Source organism: Medicago sativa, chromosome 3, assembly GCF_051527215.1.
Source record: "Medicago sativa cultivar Bolivia chromosome 3, Bolivia_mono, whole genome shotgun sequence".
In the NCBI taxonomy this organism is placed as follows: Eukaryota; Viridiplantae; Streptophyta; class Magnoliopsida; order Fabales; family Fabaceae; genus Medicago; species Medicago sativa.
In genome coordinates, this window is record NC_140751.1 from 62,292,975 (window position 1) to 62,312,226 (window position 19,252).

The 19,252-nt window shown below is 37.8% G+C and overlaps 2 pseudogenes across 2 annotated transcripts; one reads left to right on the forward strand and one right to left on the reverse strand.

Moving 5' to 3' along the window:
- Nucleotides 1-12,754: 12,754 nt before the first annotated feature.
- On the reverse strand, nucleotides 12,755-15,752 carry LOC146938967 (WD-40 repeat-containing protein MSI3-like; annotated as a pseudogene). Its single transcript, XR_015030003.1, has 7 exons — nucleotides 15,624-15,752; nucleotides 14,845-15,036; nucleotides 14,446-14,757; nucleotides 14,185-14,328; nucleotides 13,485-13,609; nucleotides 13,201-13,296; nucleotides 12,755-13,033 (listed from the first exon to the last, which is right to left on the reverse strand). The product of XR_015030003.1 is annotated as a WD-40 repeat-containing protein MSI3-like (transcript).
- A 1,424-nt stretch (nucleotides 15,753-17,176) lies between these two features.
- Nucleotides 17,177-18,237, forward strand: LOC146938968 (truncated lectin 2 pseudogene; annotated as a pseudogene). Its single transcript, XR_015031464.1, has one exon. The product of XR_015031464.1 is annotated as a truncated lectin 2 pseudogene (transcript).
- Nucleotides 18,238-19,252: the final 1,015 nt, after the last annotated feature.

The following is a 19,252-nucleotide window of genomic DNA, read 5'->3' on the forward strand; positions in this document are numbered from 1 at the left end:
ATGTAAACTATGAAAAGGATGAAGGAAAGATGAAGATTACATGCCAAGATCCTTGATGTCTCAATGAATCTAGGGTTGAATCTACTCCTAAACCACTTGCTTTGTGTTTCTCTTCAAGAAATAGCTCTAACCTCTCTCTTAGAATTAAGAAAGTATCTAATGGAATAGTGAATACCTAAAAGAGAGGTAAAATGGCTATTTAAATGGGCTAAGTTTTTGCACCTGCGCTAATAGCTAAATGTACGCTAATAGCGCAGTAGATCGGCCTATTTAATGGCAAATGGAAGCCTGCCACGTTGGTCCTTGCCCTGCTTCTTTGCTCCAGCTACGCCAATAGCGTGTCTCTCTGGAGCATTTACGCTAATAGCGTATCTCATGCTAATAACGTATTTCTTCATGTCCAGCTTCTGCTTCGCTCCAGGTACGCTAATGGTGTGGCTCTCTGGAGCTTGTACGCTAATAGCTCAATATACGCTAATAACGTATTCTTCAAGTGTGCTTCAGGATCTTGCCCCAGATACGCTAATGGCGTGGCTCTTTGGAGTTTGTACGCTAATAGCGTGGAAAACGCTAATAGCATGAATCTTTGAATTTTGACAGCTCTTGATCCTTGCTTGTATTTTCCTGCACAAAAAAGGTAGAATAAGGTTCCAAAAGTATAAATGACATATTTGCATAATATTGGAGTTTTCCATAGAGAATCTTGCAAAACAAGTCACTGAAATGCCTAAACTATCATATGAAATATATCACTTTTGAACACTTACCAAACTCTCCCCAACTTGGCTTTTTGTTTGTCCTTAAACAAATCAATCAAAAAGGAAACTTACAAGGCTTTGGACAAGATTTTCAACACGGTGTCAAACAATTCAAAACAAAAAAAAATTCAAATGCTGATTCAAATATGATTGCGCGGGCAAGCATGAAGTCCTCCATTACTCTAAATGCAAACCATGAATGTGAAATATGTCCTAAGCACAAACTATACATCATAGAATTCAAAACATAAACATAACTATCTATGAACCACACCTAACACACTTCTTAGAAAGTAGATGAAATATAACAATAACAAAAAGCGAGGGTAATGAACACACATCCAACAATCATGCTAACATCCTGATTAAGTTAGGTGTCCATCCAAATATAATGTCAAAAAGCACAAAAGCATGGATCAAAAGGTCTTTATAGGGTTATAACTTGGCCAGGCTACAAAAGAAATGTCATATGTGGGGCAATTGATCAGAAAGCCTATCAAAGAGGAACATTCTTCGTATCAACAACTGAAATCCATAATCTTCCTTACCAATCATTACAAACCCTTGGTGATAAACAATCTAACCGACAACCTTGACAACTTATTATATTTTTGATTTTTCTTTCTTTTTCTTCTTTTTCTTTTCTTTTCTTTTCTTTTCTTTTTCATATGTACAACTTTTTCTTTTCTTCAATGTTGTCAGGTTATTCTATCAATTCACCAATATACTTGACATACAATGCCTCCTTTTCTCCCCAACTTGAATACAACAAAACTCTAATTGAATGTTCCCCTATCCTAAGGCAAGGGACAAAGTACAATAAAGTTAAGGGTTCAACAAAGTGAAAATTATCAAAGTCCTAAAATGAGTCAAGCATGAACTGGATTTTTGAAAAATTTCAGGCAAATTCAATGAGCATTATGCTTATGAATATTGACAGTTCATGTTTGAGGACTTGATTCGTTTGGCTCAGATTGGGGTATCAGATATACACTCTTCTCACAGGTAGGCTTTATGTGGTCAAGTAGGTTAACTCAAATTCAAAAAGTGCCTTGATCCTTTCCATGCTTCAATACAATTCAAAATAATTATCAGATTTAACATAACAAAAACAAGTTAGACGGTGATTATCGGTCTCCAGCATATATATACAAATTGAAGCTTCCTCACATTTAGGTTAAGTACTAAGTGGTTCACAAATATTTATGTTTATGACAAGAATTAGATGAGATATCTTTTGTGCAAAGTACAAGTTTCAAATTCATAGTAAAAACCTAGAATAACGGGAAACCAATACCTTGGCTTTGCGCTTTCTGACAAATAATATCATCATCACTCACCTGTTTGTTTGCTCAATATTTGGCTCTTTTGAGCACTTCACTTTTATGTTCATGAGCAAATTTTTCTTTCAAAAGACACAAGCAAGATTAAAACAAAAAAATTCATCCAAAGCATTATTAGTTAAACCAACAAAAAGCTAAGTTATTTAAACTACTAAAATAAAGTACCAAAGTATCAAATCAAGCATTAAAAACCACAGTGCTCGAAGAGTACAAAATACAACGAAATTAAAATAAGTACCAACATAAAATTAAAAACATAAAGTTCGAAAGCAAAAATGAGAACATCACTAAAAACTCATAGAATGATCACTGATCATCATCTTCTGCACCATCTGCCTCATCCATGTCCAAGTCCTCAATACCAACTCCATCATCATCACCAGCATCATCAGGTGTAGTCTCATCATCCACAGCATCTGCCACCCCCACATAAGGACCTGGCCTGCCCTAAGGCCAGTGAACATAGGCATGGTACTGCTCAGGTGTCATAACCTGGTAATCAGCATTCCCCGGATACATATGAGCAATATATAGATCCTGATGGATGCCCATGTTGCTCCTGTAGACTGCATCATTCTGATCCATTATGAAGTTGTTCTAATCCCGCACATACTGGTTGTGCATCTGCTGCTCCAGCATGAAAGTCTGTAAACCAGCAAAATCAAAAGTACCAGGCTCAGATGGGCCACCCTCATCATCAGAAAAGTGATACTGGGCTGCCCTTTGCTCTCTCTTCTCCCAAGTACAAATAGCAGTGTCAGTAATAGTGCCCTCAATGTCTTCATCAAAAGGTCCAAAAATGATCACTCCATTGGCCTTAAGCAAACCCATGATAAGTCCCGGAAAGATCAAAGCAACTTTCTTCGCACCTGTGGCACACTTTAAAGCCACCTGCTTCATCTCATTGGCTATGATCCTAGCAATGTCAACCTGAACTCCCTTCATGATACACCAGATGAGTGGGAAAACAGCCTTTGGGGCATCAGAAGTGTGTGCTCTGGGCATATCATTATGCACTAAAAACTGGAACACTAAGCAAGCCTTAGCATTCATCTCTTTGGTGAGTGCATGTCTTATCTCTCCCTTGTCATTCCTCACAAAGTACCTACCCTTGTTCATAATATCCCTCTCAATTTGCTCATACTTCCAGCTTCCTTAGGCATTTCTTTTACCATACGTACACAAGGTAGGTACAGTGGGATCAGGTGATGGTTCAAGGTCCAAGGCATTGTTAAGGAAGGTATTGATAGAATCTCTGTCAAAAGGGATTTCCTTCCCTCTCACAAAGGAAGTCCAGGCAAAAACATCAGCTAAGGTGGTAGGTGAGCTGTCAGGCACATCATTGCAATAGAACTCCCTCACTAAGTCAGTGTTAATTTCAGTTGCGGGATAGATGAGTTTGTTCCATTTGCGATCAAAGAATATATGGAGCATATCTAAGTGTTCACCATCTGGGTGTATGTCAAAGGTCTTTTCATGCCAGGTTTTGTATTGTCTCATCTTAGTAAACCTGGCAGCTGAGGTGCAGCTGAGGTGGAGGTAGATTTGCCTCGAGGACGCTTGGTCCCGATGGTTTTTTCTTGGTTCTTAGGTGCCATCTGCAAAACAACCAGGAAATACCAACATATTGTATAGAAAGAATTAGCACACAGTGGAATTGGATATTGAAAAAATAATCAAAAATTTCGAAAATCTGGGCAAGTATGAAGAAACACGCTAATAGCGCCTCCTACGCTAATAGCGAAATTTTTTGGAAAATTTTCGCTATTAGCGAATTTCTTCGTTCCTGCATTTTTCAGATTTTCAAAATCCTTGTTCCTGCAATTTTACAGCACAAACCAGCATATTTCAACCCTAATTTTCACCCTATGTCTCAATCAATCACAATAGAATCATGAAAAGGAATCAAAATCACAACATTTGCACACAAATCATTCAAACCCTTGTTTTATTCAAAAATTTACAAATGGGTTTTAGATTCAAAACAGAATGCTTGTTGCATGTGGGTTATGATTCTTGTTCCTTTTCAAACTATAATCAATGAAGAACAATCTCTAATCACAAAGCAAAATTCTAACCCTAACCTAACCATTTCTAATCATGCCAAAACATGGATTTTTTTCAAATTAAGAACAAGGAAAGGAAGGAGAATCAAACCTGTTAGTGCAGTGATATGATGCAAGCAAGAATGAATGATGCAAGAATGAATGCTTGACTTGAATTGAAAGTTGGGTTTGATTTTTAGGGTTAGTGTGTGAGAGAGAGAAGTTTTTGTGTGTGTTTGTGAGAATAAGAAAAAGAAACCGTAAAAGGGGAAAAGATTGTGGGTTATGAGAAGTTGTGGGGAGTTAAGGGGAGTTACTCCCCTGGGCCCACCAAAAAATTTCTTTCACACGCCCCAATTTCGCTATTAGCGCAGCTCTCTGGAGCTTCCACGCTAATAGCGAAATTTACGCTAATGGCGTAAAGCTTCAGAATCAGTTTTTCAAAATTGTTTCATTCCAGCTTTCAATGCTTATGGACTACTACTACATGCAATAAACATAAAAATACTTACAAAACTGGGTGTGCCTCCCAGCATGAGCTTGTTTTACGTCATGAGCTTGACGCCTTTATCTTGAAGAAATCATGGTTCGATTAGTGAAATCGTCGACAAACTCCGAAAAATTTCACCACCGAAATAGGGCTTAAGTCTCTGCCCATTCACTGTCCAGTTGGCTTTTGTAACTGGATCCTCTAGTTTAACAGCTCCATATGGTTTAACCTCTTTAACCATGAAAGGTCCGGACCATTTTGACTTTAACTTGCCCGGAAAAAGTCTTAGCCTTGAATTGAAAAGCAATACCAATTGCCCCGGCATGAATTTTCTCTGGATGATCTTCTTGTCATGGTATTTCTTGAGCCTCTCCTTGTAAAGCTTTGAAGATTCATAAGCTTGATTTCTCATCTCTTCAAGCTCATGCATTTGAACTTTTTGCTTTTCACCGGCCTTCTCTTGATCAAAATTTAGGAACTTGAGTGCCCAAAATGCTTTGTGTTCAAGCTCGACCGGTAAGTGACAAGATTTGCCATAGACCATTTGAAATGGAGTGAGACCTATAGGAGACTTGTAAGCTGTCCTATATGCCTACAAAGCTTCATCAAGTTTAGCTGACCAATCCTTCCGAGATGTAGAGACCGTCTTCTCAAGTATTCTTTTGACCTCCCGGTTGGAAACTTCAGCTTGTCCATTTGTTTGTGGATGATACGGTGATGCCACCTTGTGCTTGACTCCATAGTGATCTAATGCTTTGGCAAGTTGTGCGTTGCAAAAGTGTGACCCTCCATCACTAATGAGAACTCTTGGTGTTCCAAACCGGGTGATAATATTCTTCTTTAGAAACTTCACTATTGTCTTGCTATCGGCTTTAGGTGATGCTACGGCTTCCACCCACTTTGAGACATAATCAACAGCTACCAAGATATATTCATTTGAGAATGATGAAGGAAAAGGGCCAACAAAATCTATGCCCCAACAATCAAACGCTTCTACTTCAAGGATATTTTGTAGAGGCATCTCATTTCTTTTTGACATTGATCCAGTTCTTTGACATTCATCACAATACTTACAATGTGAATTGGCATCTTTAAAAAGTTTTGGCCAATAGAACCCGGATTGAAGTACCTTTGTGGCGGTTATTTCCCCGTTGAAGTGACCTCTATAGGGTGAATTGTGACATTGCCATAGGATCTTCTTTGCCTCTTCATCATCTACACACCTACGCAAGAGATTGTCCGCTCTAATTTTGAACAAGTATGGCTTATCCCATACATAATGATTAGCGTCATGGAGGAACTTCTTGCGTTGTTGCCTTGTATAATCTTCAGGAATGAACCCAGTTGCTTTGTAGTTCACCATATCGGCAAACCAAGGTCTCACATTGATTGCAAGCAACTTTTCATCGGGAAATTCTTCAAGAACTTCGGGTTCATTCTTTGTCACCTCATTATTTGTCAACCTTGAAAGGTGATCAGCTACAAGATTCTCTGTGCCTTTCTTATCTTTGATCTCTAAGTCAAACTCTTGTAGCAACAACATCCAACGGACGAGCCGTGGCTTTGAATCGGACTTAGTGAGGAGATACTTGATAGCTGCATGGTCAGTATAGACAACAATTTTGGAATCTATAAAGTAAGAACGAAATTTCTCCATTGCATAAACTATTTCAAGTAATTCTTTCTCAGTGGTGGCATAATTGATTTGTGCCTCATTTAAAACCTTACTTGCATAGTGAATAGCATGAAAAATTTTGTCCTTACGTTGACCCAATACTGCACCAACAGCATAATCACTTGCATCACACATTAATTCAAAATTTAAGTCCCAATTAGGAGCAATGATTATTGGTGCAGTGGTCAACCTTTCTTTCAAAGTTTCAAATGCAAAAAGACATTCATTATAAAAAATAAAAGACTGATCTTTGTTGAGAAAGTTGCTCATAGGCTTTGCTATCTTTGAGAAGTCTTTGATGAATCTCCGGTAAAATTCGGCATGGCCAAGAAAACTCCGAACACCTTTGACATTCACCAGTGGTGAAAGCTTTCCAATGGCATCGACCTTTGCTTGGTCTACCTCAATACCCCTTGAAGAAATCTTATGGCCAAGGACAATACCCTCGGTAACCATGAAATGACACTTCTCCCAATTGAGTACCAAACTAGTTTCAATACACCGCTTCAGCACGGTATCCAAGCTCTTCAAACACATATCAAACAATGGTCCAAAAACTGAGAAATCATCCATGAACACCTCCATGCATTTACCAATTAAATCGGAGAAGATTGCTTGAACACACCGTTGGAAAGTTGCGGGTGCATTACACAAGCCAAAAGGCATTCTTCGATATGCAAAAATACCAAAGGGGCAAGTGAAAGTCGTGTTCTCGTGATCATCTGGGTTCACGACGATTTGATTATAACCGGAGTAACCATCAAGAAAGCAATAAAAGGATTGACCGGAGAGTCTTTCAAGCATTTGATCCATGAAGGGCAATGGGAAGTGATCCTTCCTTGTTGCTTGATTGAGTCCTCTATAGTCAATACACATCCTCCATCCGGTGACGGTTCTAGTTGGGATCAACTCATTTTTATCATTAGTGATCACCGTCATACCTCCTTTCTTGGGAACTACTTGAACCGGGCTTACCCAAGCACTATACGAGATTGGATAGATCATGCCGGCTTCAAGCAACTTCACTACTTCCTTGCGCACCACCTCTTTCATGTTTGGATTCAAGCGGCGTTGTGGTTGTGCTACCGGTTTGTAGTTTTCTTCCATCATAATCTTGTGCATACAATAAGATGGACTTATCCCTATTGCTTCCTTGTTGGCTTTGAGGACCTCTACCAACTTTGTTTCATCAATGATGGACAAGGAGCTACTAATGACCACAGGCTTGGTACCATCTTTCTCTAGAAAAACATATTTCAAATTAGATGGTAAAACATTTAACTCTACCTTGGTGTTATCATATTTTGCTTCTTCCTTGGATTCCTCTTTCAAATCTTCAAGTATGGCTTGATTAGGAAGAATCTCCTTCAAGGAATCTAGCTCCTTCAAACACTATTCAATGTCTCTTGCTTCATCTTCATCTAGAGAATTGAGTGCATCCACCAAAGCACTCTCAAGGGGTGTTCTTTTGTGCAATTGCTTTCGAGTTGTCAAGATGACTTCTTCGGTTGCATCCATTTTGAAGCATGCACCCTTGTCTTTTGAGTGCTTCAAGGCTTCTCGGATGTTGAAAGTAACCTCTTCATCATTTACCTTAACTTTTATGATATTATCATCAAGATCAATCATCATCCGAGCCGTCTGCATGAAATTCCTTCCCATTAAAAGAGGCACATCTTTATCTTCTTCGACATCCATAACCACAAAGTCAGCCGGAAAAACAAATTTGTCCACTTTTACAAGAACATCTACGGCCATTCCTAGTGGTGTTGCAAAGGATTTGTCGGCCAATTGCAACATCATCCTAGTCCGCTTTATACAAAGGTCACCAAATCTTTTGGCAACGGACAAAGGCATGAGATTTATGCTTGATCCAAGATCAAGTAGTGCTTTACCTACTCGGGTTGTGCCAATAGCTACCGGTAGAGTGACTCTTCCCATATCTTGTTCTTTCTTAGGCAACCGTCTTTGAATGATAGCACTACAATTGGCATTAATTTGGATAGTCTCTTCATCATTGACTCTTCTCTTCTCCAGCTTGTTGTGGTTGGTTTGGTCTTTGTTGTTGGTTTCCTACATAGTTGACCTCTTCTTCTTCGAAAGAACCAGGTGCGGGACAATAGCCGGTGGGATGATCTCCCGTACAAAGCTCACATGTGTTGACTTGAGAAGTTCCTCCTTCTTTCATGAGAGATTCTAGAATTTGCTTTGGCATGGCCCTCATTTCTTTTTGAATAGCCTCCATTTGTTGAGTGAGGAGCTTGTTTTGAGCCAAAACCGCATCATTAGCTTCTAGTTCAAGAATACCGGCTTTCCGTTGTTGAGGCTTCCGGTTGTGAGATGATTTACGAGTGTTGAGAGCCATTTGGTTTATGATCTTCACAGCTTCAGCTGGACTTTTCAACGCTATAGATCCGCCTGCACTTGCATCTAACATAGTCTTGGACTCACCTTGAAGCCCTTGACGAAAGAGATAGATTTGCATTTGGCTATCATAACCATGCTTCGGACAATTCCTTAGAAAAGATTTGTAACGTTCCCACGCCTCACATAGTGTCTCACTTTGGCCTTGAGCAAAAGTCGTAATAGATGTCTTGGCTTCAAGATGCCTATCCTCCGGAAAGAGCCGTTCTTGAAAAGCTTTCTCTAGTTCATTCCAATTCTTCATCAAAGAAGTCGGTTGATCCAAGTACCACTCCTTTGCTTTCCCAATCAAAGAATGAGGGAACAATTTAGTAAACATTTTCTCTTCCTCCTCTTCCTTCATACCAAGTGTACCGGCGGTAATATAGAAGTTGGTGAGATGCTTATATAGGTATTCATGATCCATACCAGTGAAAGGGTTATGAGTTATCAAAGAGATTAACCCCGACTTCAACTCAACTTGTTTAGTATTTTGATTACCAAGACTCGCAAGTCTCCTTGGACTAACCCAACATGGTAGAGCATTATCATCTTCATTTTCATTAGCCATGACTACAACTGGTTCACTCTTCGGAGATGATGGTGCAGAAGAGTGTTGAGAACCACTAGGAGATAAAGTATGAACCGAACCCGATGGAGTAGGAATAGATCTAGAAGATTCCGGCTGAGCCAGCCTAGCTAATCTCTTGGCTTCCTTTGCTTGGGCTTTAAGTAATCGAGCAGTTTTCTCAATCTCAGGATCAAACTGAAGTTGGTCTTTAGCAAAAGTACCTCGCATAAACAAAGTTCACAGAGACTATACCAGGTGGTTAGCATAAAAAAAAAATAAATGCTATTTGTGTATTTTATATACAAGAAAGAATTTTGTGCAAAATTGCTTAATATGACAAAATTGATTCATTACTTATGATTAAATTCCGTTACTCCCCGGCAACGACGCCATTTTGATGTAATCTTTTTACATGTCATAAAACTATATACACATGAGTATAATATAGGATCGTTTCCACAGGTAGTTACGTTAATCATAAGCATTTTCACAATAGTTCACATTAAGGATTTGGATATAAATTGTTTGTTTGTAAAACAACTTCTAATTGACAGTAAAATAAAACGAGAAGAGATAGAACTATTTCGCTTGCGGCTCAAGAAATCAACCAAGCATAACAGTAGCAATCTCTAGATCGATTAACAGATTCTAGCTTTATAACCAATATTATCACAATCATTTCTACAAATATCCTTCGTGTCCAAAGTGATATCGTTATTTCTAAAGTATCGTTTAAACATTCGTGTCCAAATCCTTTAAACGATAATCGATCGGATAACTTAATCGACTGTGTCCAGCCTGATTAAACGTCTGAAAGCATTGAGTTCTTGATTAAAAGTGATTATCAAAGGTTTACAAACTTGTCAAGAGTGATATAACTTAAGATAGATTGTTATTCTAGTTATAGATTCAAGAGTTCATGTCCAAATCATCTTGAATCTCATAGAAAGCATTAAGAACAAGAATAACAACAATATTGAATCATTAAGCTAGAACCTTATATATTAAAAGATCAAAAGATTACATAATAGCTTGTTTGATTACCTCAATACTACAAGAGTAGATAATAGCTACACATAGACATGTAAACTATGCAAAGGATGAAGCAAAGATGAAGATTCCATGCCAAGATCCTTGATGTCTCAATGAATCTAAGGTTGAATCTACTCCTAAACCACTTGCTTTGTGTTTCTCTTCAAGAAATAGCTCTAACCTCTCTCTTAGAATGTAAGAAAATATCTAATGGAATAGTGAGTACCTAAAAGAGAGGTAAAATGACTATTTAAATGGGCTAAGTTTTTGCACCTGTGCTAATAGCGAAATGTACGCTAATAGCGCAGTAGGTCAGCCTATTTAATGGCCAATGGAAGCCTGCCACGTTGGTCCTTGCCCTGCTTCTTCGCTCCAGCTACGCCAATAGCGTGTCTCTCTGGAGCATTTACGCTAATAGCGTATCTCACGCTAATAGCGTATTTCTTCATGTCCAGCTTCTGCTTCGCTCCAGGTACGCTAATGGTGTGGCTCTCTGGAGCTTGTACGCTAATAGCTCAATATACGCTAATAGCGTATTCTTCAAGTGTGCTTCAGGATCTCGCCCCAGATACGCTAATGGCGTGGCTCTCTGGAGTTTGTACGCTAATAGCGTGGAACACACTAATAGCGTGAATCTTTGAATTTTGACAGCTCTTGATCCTTGCTTGTATTTTCCTGCACAAAAAAGGTAGAATAAGGTTCCAAAAGTATAAATGACATATTTGCATAATATTGGAGTTTTCCATAGAGAATCTTGCAAAACAAGTCACTAAAATGGCTAAACTATCATATGAAATATATCACTTTTGAACACTTATCACTTAGCTGGGTAAGCAAAGCTAAAATGAAGAAAGTTGTAAATGCCTTCCCATAGGGAAGCCGCCTTACCTTAGCGGGGTAAGGAGAGCTAAAATGAAAAATTTCATAAATGCCTTCCCCACAGGGGAAGCCGCCTTATCCTAGCGGGGTAAGGAGAGCTAAAGAATAAAATGACGTGAACACCTTCCCCACAAGGGAAGCCTCCTTATCTTAGCGGGGCAAGGGAAGCTTAAAGAACAAATATGTCATAAAAGCCTTCCCCACTGGGGAAGCCTCCTTATCCTAGAGGCGTAAGAAGAGCTAAAGAAGAAAAATTCCATAAACGCCTTCCCATAGGGGAAGCCACCTTATCCTAGCGGGGTAAGGAGAGCTAAAAGAACATAAAAAACGACATAACGTCCATCTCAAAAATTACTACGCTAGACATATAACAAAAATCCTCTCAAGCAGAGGTCATCTAAATAACAATGGGAGGGAAGAACAAAAATCCTCTCAAGCGGAGGTCGCCTAAATAACAAAGGGCGGGAAGAACAAAAATCCTCTCAAGCAGAGGTCGTCTAAATAACAAAGGGAGGGAAGAACAAAAATCCTCTCAAGCAGAGGTCGTCTAAAATAACAAAGGGCCGAAAGAATAAAAATCCTCTCAAGCAGAGGTCGTCTAAATAACAATGAGCAAGAAGAATAAAACAAAACGTCAACCCCTATGAGGGCTCTGAACAAAATAAAAAAAAGACAACTCTTATATGAGCTCTGAACGCACGACACGACATCAACGTCCAAAGGATACCACTACATAAAAAAAAATCATCATTGTATTCTACCAAAAAATTTAAATACGAACGAACGATAGAAACAGCCCTAAGAACACTCCCTCGCATCTGGAATTTTAAAAAATAAAATTAAAATTCACAGAAACAAGGCTTAAGTAAAAGATCCTGCCGCGTCAAAAACTCCAAAGATGTCGACTAAATCACATAACTGATGTAGGATTTCTACATCTCATAAAACTATTTACACGTGAGTATATATTGGATCGTATCTGCAGGGAGTTGCTTAAATCTTAAGCATTTTCACAATATTTATCATATTAAGTGTTTGGATATAAGTTGTTTGTTTGTGTAAAACTATTTTCCTATTCGACATAAAAGTAAAACGAGAAGAGATAGGGCTATTTCGCTTGAGGTCAGAGACATCAACCAACCGTAACAACTGCAATCTCTTGATCGATTAACGGATTCTAGCTTTTTAAACGATATTATCACAATCACTCGACAATATCCACTACTACAGAAATGATTTTTTACATCAGTTGAAAATGATTTTTCACATCAGTTTGCAACCGATGTAAACTGACGTGATGTGGTAAGTCCACATCCTTTCACATCAGGTCGCGACTGATGTGAAATCTTCAATTTCTACATCAGGTCTGCTTCCACTGTTGTAATAGACGCACTTTAAAATTTAAAACTAGAGTTTGCACATCAGTTATACTATAGACACTGAAGTGAAATAATTATATTTTTTTTGTTTTAATATTTTTTTTAAATAGCTTATCAAATAAGCTTGACACCTGCTCTTTTCTTTTATATTAATAAAATGAAAAAAAAATTATGGATAATTTTAATGCCAAAAAAGAAGGTATATTATCTAATTGGATATTACATAATCAATCCTCAATTTTCCACGTCAATATTCCAATCTATAAAAGAGACATATGAATACAATATAGCTAGGAATATTCCAATAAAACAACTTTAGGCAGAAATTTCAAACAAAAAAAAATCCACAGGAGGACCACCATGAAAAATCTGATATTTTTCCTTTGTGACCCCCATGAGAGAAGAGTAGTTCTGGAGGACCACCTTCTTCATCTCCCTCTATCAGCTCATCCCCAATCCTGAGTCATCGTGAAAATAAAGCATGGTAAAATGTCAAAAGACATATTTCAATTCTCTGTTTATGTTTTACAAAATCATAATTGAACTTAAAAAGTAGAATAAATTAAACATTACAATTATTAGAGAAAGAAGAAACAAAGAATTCCATAGGAGTGTCTTCTTTTACCTGTTAAGGTCCCAAACCATTAGCATTCTATCAGCACTAGAAGATGCCAACGCTCCCTCGTGGTTAGGATCCCACTCTACCTGGAATACCTCATCTCTACGCATTGAAAAATAAACCAAAGATGTGAGTAAAAGGCACTGGAATTTCCAAAGCTAAGAACTTATCAGTTATCACATACAAAATCGGATCTAAAGGTCAAAAAATACATAGTTGATATCAACTACTATAGATAGTAATATAAAGAAAAACACACAACATGAATATGTGATAGATGAAGGTCGTACGTGTGGCTACTTATAAAATGCAGTGGCACATCAAGCTTCCGTAAATCAAAGAGACCGATGTCGGTGTCTGAAGATGCTGTAGCCAAAATCCATTCACTATACGGACTGAAAGAAACAAAATTCACCTGTTCAAGACAAAAAAGTGCATACAACCATTACACATGATTGTTTAGTTTAAAATAGAGAAACCAATTTCAAAATTTCTTATATTAGAGATGTTCTTCATTACTGAAAGTTGGTGCATCCAAGAACACCAATAAAAATTAATTTATGTATCTTAATTTCTTCAACCGATATATGTGACATAGCCTTAGAACTTTATAAGGGCCTTTTAACTAGCCATAAATCAAACAACAATTTTTTTTACATAGAAATAGTACTTGGTGATAAAAGTTGTTGTAACCTGATAACTGATGCATCCAAATTAACAATCATATTAAACACTTTGAATCCCACTCTTTTAAAATAGGCAAATCACTTTCAAGTGTAAAATAAGCAATAGTACTAATTATTGAGTTATTGAAATAGGCAAATACACTTTAATAGTTAATATATATGCTAATTTTCTATATTTTCCCTCTCAACAAAAAAAAATGCATATTTTCTATATGCATGTATCGAAATTATTGACTATTAATTTCTAATATGATTGATGAAGAATAGCCTAGCCTACACAAAGATTATGAAGTAACATCATTACCTCCCTTTAATGGGGTGTGAGTGAATGCTGGGCTTTGTTTGTCCGCAAACCCCAAATTACCAACTTGTAGTCATCTCCACCAAACCCAAACAAATTCTCATTGTGCAAGTGCCAAGACACATCTTCAACCACACTTTCATGTCCCTAACACACAAAAACCACAACTTCAACAATAATTTCATCATCAAAACAGCAATTAACCTCACAACAAAACCAATATAACACACCAACACCAATCATCAAATCAATTCTAATCATTACCTCATAAACATGAACAACATCAAGCACATTACTTTCAGATGCACCAAACACATCCCACAAGCAAATCTTATGATCATTAGAACAACTCAAACGATACCCATTCTTAAAACCACTCCAAGACAGCCCATACCCTTCTTTTTCATGACACTTCAACCTAAAATCAGGATCACATCCCTCTCCCCTCTTCTTAGTAAAATCAAACACATATACCTCCGAATTACAAGTCTTCGCAGCAACAACGTTCGCATCCTGTGGCATAGCCCGCGCCCTATTCACCTCACCATCAACAAGAATCCTCTAAGTAATCTCCACCTATAAAAACAAACAACAAACATCATTCATGCATTTCATCAAACAGTTGGTACCCATAAAACAAAAACAAGAAAAAAAATCAAAAACCTTGGAAAGAATAGGGTTTTCAGGATCTGTAGCGATGATGGGTTGAGATGGGATTCCAGGAAGAGTGGATTCAGCGAGCATGAGGTAATTGGGTTCGACATCGGAAGTGTGGGTGGCGAGGTGGAGTTTGTGGAGGTTAAAGGAAGAGCTGGAGTGGGGTTTCGTATTCTTCCACCATTTTTGTTTGTTAATCTATCCTTCAGATTCTGTAGGTGTAGATTCCAATCTTTCAGAACCATGGACCCTAATTGCTCAGAACCATGAACCATGAACCATTTTTGTTTGCTAGAATCATGTATTAAAAGATCAAGAAATTACATAATAGCTTGTTTGAATACCTCAAAACCTCAAGATTAGATGTAGTTACATATGTCTATGATAGCTTTGCAAAGGATGAAGAAAAGATGAAGATTCCATGCCTAGATCCATGATGTCTCAATGAATCTTGGGTTGAATCTACTCCTAACTACCTTGCTTTGTGTTTCTCTCTCTAGAAAATGCTCTATTCTCTCTCTAAAAACCAGAAAATATAAAAGACAATGTAAAAGAATAGTTGGAAAGAGAAGAGAAAACAATTTATATGAGCAAATTTGTGCCTGCACGCTTAAGTGTGCTATGGTCGCTTAAGCGTGCTCCCAAAATATCTTCTTTTGGCCAATTGGGAGCTGCCACGTGTGCCTGATCCATTTGAAGCTGATGAACTTCGCTTAAGCGTGTGGGAGGCGAGCAGCAAGCGAGCAAAACTGGTGACTCTCTGGACCTTGGTCGCTTAAGCGTGCCCTTGGTCGCTTAAGCGTGCAGCTCTTTTCTTCATAAGCGTGCTGCAAGCGTCTGGAAAGCTTGCAGAATGGTTGCTCTCTGGAACTTGCACGCTTAAGCGTGCTGAGGACGCTTAAGCGTGCTGACATTGGTTCTTGAGCTTCTTTCTTGTTCCTTGCTTGTCATTTCCTGCATAAATTGGGTAGAATCAGGCATGTAAAGCATAAATAGTACAAATGCGATCAATTGGTAGCTTTTCCTTAGATAACTTGCAGAACAAATTACCAAAATGCCTAGATTAACACATAAAATATGTAACTTTTGAGCACTTATCAATAACACTACTGCCCCTCCAAATCCTTCGTATTAGCTCGCATAAAAGATATGAAACAGTCACATCACCCTAAAAAAGAATCATGACCTAGTCACTCGATGTCATCACTTCGTCTTTTCCTAAGACTCGTGTTTGGGGGTTGAGGACCGCCAAATGCACTTATAAGGACCGGGGTCCCTCCAAAAGGGTCCCAACACCCTACAGAAGGGCCTATGTGCCCTAGAGCGTGCTCCCCAGGGGCGCCGACCGCAAACGTGAATCACCATTTAGCCATATCATCAATTTATCTTCACCCAAGACTCGTGGTTGGGGGGCTGTGGACCGGGAAGACCCAGATAAATGACATAGAGCTCTTCATAAAGGCCTAGATAAACATGAGCGATCCTCAGAGGGGCCGAAATAGCCTTAGGAGGCCACTACGAAGACGCTGCCATCAAAGCCTTCTAGAAGCAGGAAGCCTCAATACTTATCTCTTCTCAAATAACTTAATGCCTATGATAGCGGAACGGGCCCAAACTATTGCCATAAATACTAACTTTGAGAACACTCTCAAGGTATGACCAAAACAGACTAGACCCTAGTTTCATAGATTGTATTCTGCAAGTACAAAACGTATGTGTGCTAGTTTTAGATGCCAAAGTTCTTAGTAATATCCATTCACTTTTATGTATAACTAAGTAAAATATAAAAAAAAATATAAAAGAATCAATTCAGATATGTCTATAGAAGTTCAACTCAATTCAGAATACTATTCTTTATGAACTTAAATTGTCTTGTACTTAATTGTAACATACACGGTGCAAATCCGTAGAACATTGTGGACTAAAATAACTTACTTCACTTCATTTCCAATTGGGATCTTGACTATTACACAACTTAACTTGGTTAAAAAAACTAAACAAAAATACTTAGACTAACTTAACTTCGATAAGGTTAAATAAGTTTTTTTTTTCAAAAAATATAACGAATTTTGATTTTTGTCTCTAAAAAATAAAATGGGTTGGTTTCATCCCTACAAAAAAAAATTGTTAGGTTGATCCACTAGGTCTGTTTTATATCGATGTATCCCCTTTTGGGTTGTACCTGAGTGGTTTTATGTCGCCCCAGTCTTTGTATCTCTTTTTTTATTATATTTTCCTTTTGTCTAAAAAAAAAAAACATGGGACAATTGCATGGGTTCATGTAGTCATAGGTTGATACTCGCCCCTATTTAAACACAAGAATATCGCATGTGTTAGCATTCATACAAATATCACAACTGAATTAAAAACCAAAGAAATGTCTTCCTCCAACGTCTCTTTTATCCTCTCCATCTCCTTAACATTCTTCATCTTGCTATTGAACAAGGTGAATTCAGCAGAAACAACTTCCTTTTCCATCACAAAGTTTGTCCCAGACCAAAAGAATCTCATCTTCCAAGGTGATGCCGAAACTACCTCAACAGGGAAGTTAGAACTCACCAAGGCAGTCAAGAACTCTATTGGTAGAACTCTTTATTCTGCCCCTATTCACATTTGGGATAGCAAAACCGGAAGCGTGGCTAACTTTGAAACTACCTTCACCTTTACAATAACGGCGCCTAATACTTATAATGTTGCAGACGGTCTTGCATTCTTCATTGCACCGATTGATACTCAGCCGAAATCAAATAGTCAAGGAGGATACCTTGGAGTTTTCGATAGCAAAACTTACCAAGAATCAATTCAAACTGTTGCGGTTGAAATTGACACTTTCTATAATGTTGATTGGGATCCAAAACCCGGAAATATAAGTAGCACAGGTCGACATATTGGAATCAATGTAAACTCTATCAAATCGATAACCACTGTGCCTTGGAGTTTGGAAAATAATAAAAAGGCTAATGTTGTTATAGGGTTTAATGGTGCCACAAATGTGTTGAGTGTTGATGTTGAATATCCTTTGGTTCGTCATTATACCCTAAGTCATGTTGTGCCTTTGAAGGATGTTGTTCCTGAGTGGGTAAGGATTGGTTTCTCGGCTGCCACCGGAGACGAATATGCAGAACATGATATTTTTTCGTGGTCTTTTGATTCAAAGTTGAACCTAGGTTTTGATAACATCAATGCCAATGTTTCAAGCTCTGTTCAAGATGCATAGTTGAAAACTTATCATTATGTATGTGTGAATGTGAGTGTGACCAACCAGTCTAAGAAAACTATAATAAGATATCTGAAATAATGGTTCAATATTGTGTAGTAGAAATAAGGTCACACCATATCTTCTTTTTTTGTAATAAATTATGGAGCAATGCTATTTCTTGCGAGAGTTTTGTTCCTGAAGGATTCACGAATAGATGTTAACCAATTAGATCTAGTCCTTGCCCAGAAAACACGGTAGGTAAGGGCTATAATTTATGAAAGACTTTCAACTGAGTCATATGTTTTCCATGTGCAGCCTCCCATTATAAATTCATGATTGATATCCACCATGTGAGTTCATGTTGCATACGACGTTCTACCATATTATACACCCGTTCGTTTTCTAGAAGTCAAGCCCTGTTCTCCAAAGTTCTTCCAAGTTTCTTTAGTGGCATTACAACAAAATCCATACGCGCAGGTATTCGTCCAAACCAAACTTTGACCGAGTTTGGGTATAGGTTTGAGTTTCCTCCAATTTCAAAACACGGGTACGTGACGGGTAATGGGAATATAGGTATCCACCCCGAACTCATACCAAAATCCGTCCCGAATGCAGAAAATCAATTAATTTATTAACCTTTTAATATATATATATATATATATATATATATATATATATATATATATATATATATATATATATATATATAGAAACTCAAACCCTAAATCAATTCACTCACAAGTCTCAGTGATAGAGATGCGACGAACCCATCCAGAGATCCTTTGAATGGAATAGAAGGTCATATGAATAAGTCCAAGTCAAAGAGGATGAATCAAGCATTACAAGGCTTAATCTTAAAGATCAATGAAAAAGAAATTCAACATGCATCGGAGGCTGCACCAAATTGAGTCACTTTTTTACAATTGGATCAAGATGCTTTGAGCCTAACTTGAAGCCCAATTTTCTCCATTTTAATAAGCAATTTTTGTTTTTTTTTCCCTTTTATTTTGGGTGAATTTTTAGATGGTCTTTTGTATTCTCCTAGCCTCTTCAAAGGCAGGGTTTTAAATAACGGTCGCGATCGCGTTAAGATTTTTGTGATTTTGGCTGTTACAAATGTTGCGTTACAAATTACGATTGTCACAATGTGAATTAATCAAAAAATTGCACAATTACCCTCACCACTTCTTCTCACTCACCTCACTTTATTCTTTA